This window comes from Brassica oleracea, chromosome C7 (assembly GCF_000695525.1).
Source record: "Brassica oleracea var. oleracea cultivar TO1000 chromosome C7, BOL, whole genome shotgun sequence".
NCBI classification, from domain to species: domain Eukaryota; kingdom Viridiplantae; phylum Streptophyta; class Magnoliopsida; order Brassicales; family Brassicaceae; genus Brassica; species Brassica oleracea.
Window position 1 is genome coordinate 18,586,509 of NC_027754.1, and position 1,080 is coordinate 18,587,588.

Below are 1,080 nucleotides of genomic sequence, written 5' to 3' on the forward strand. Positions count from 1 at the left end.
CTGACGTTGAACGCATGGGGGGTAAGGGAAAGGGTAAGAAGAAAGAAACAAAGGCTGGTAAGAAAGCAGTGTCTCCTGAAACTGTCTCGGACTCGAAGGTTGTTACGCTTCTGTATGACAAAATGAAACCTGAAATTTCATGATTTCGTGAAACAACAAAGAATCTAAATGCAACTGTTAAGGCTGCTACTCAGGAATTCGCCTCAATGGAGTCTCGGGTTGGAACGCTTGTAGAGAATAAGATCAAATCAATGATACAGTCCGTCATGGTTCCAATGTTAGAGCAAAAACTGTTTCAGATAAAGGGAGATATCATCCAAAGTATTGAGACCATGATTAAGAATCAACATCAGGATCCCATTATCAATTCAAAATCCCAGCCATCATCGGTGCAAGACTTGAACAACTCTGACCCGACGTCCAACGATACCGAAAATGTAAGTTCTCTAAAACCATCTAAAAATAAATTTCATAGCCAATGTTTAATGTTCATTCATTGTGTTAGAGTGATATAAATTTCAGCAGTAATATTCGACGCTCCAACATTTGGTCGACAAATTAATACAAAAATTAGTTTCGTTTCCGAATTTATGAGTTATATCCGACAAATGGTTGACGTATTGGTTAATATTGTAGTTATCCGGATACAGAATGCTTATTTTATTAATGCCGTTATTTCCGCGTTAAATATCTTGTAAAATATAGTTTCAACCAAGTGAGAACACATATGTTCGGGATGAACCACAACATTTTCCGGAGGGTGATATACATGTAAGCATACCTTTTTGCATTACTAATCCACTCTTTAAATTTGTTATATATTTCCTCGTATGAGTACTAAAATTTTCTAAATATTTGAAAAATTTCTATATTAATGCAACATGTTTGAGTAACAGGATTCTCCAACCAGAGGTTTGTCGTCAGATATATCTGGATTAACTCCATCTCCCAATGTCACATCTTTGGAAAATCAAATGGAACATTCTCCAGCATCAAAAACGGTAAAGTTTTGGGCTGCAGTTAATGATAGTAGACGTTTCAATTAGGTTATGGTAATATAGCTTTGGATATTAAAATAGT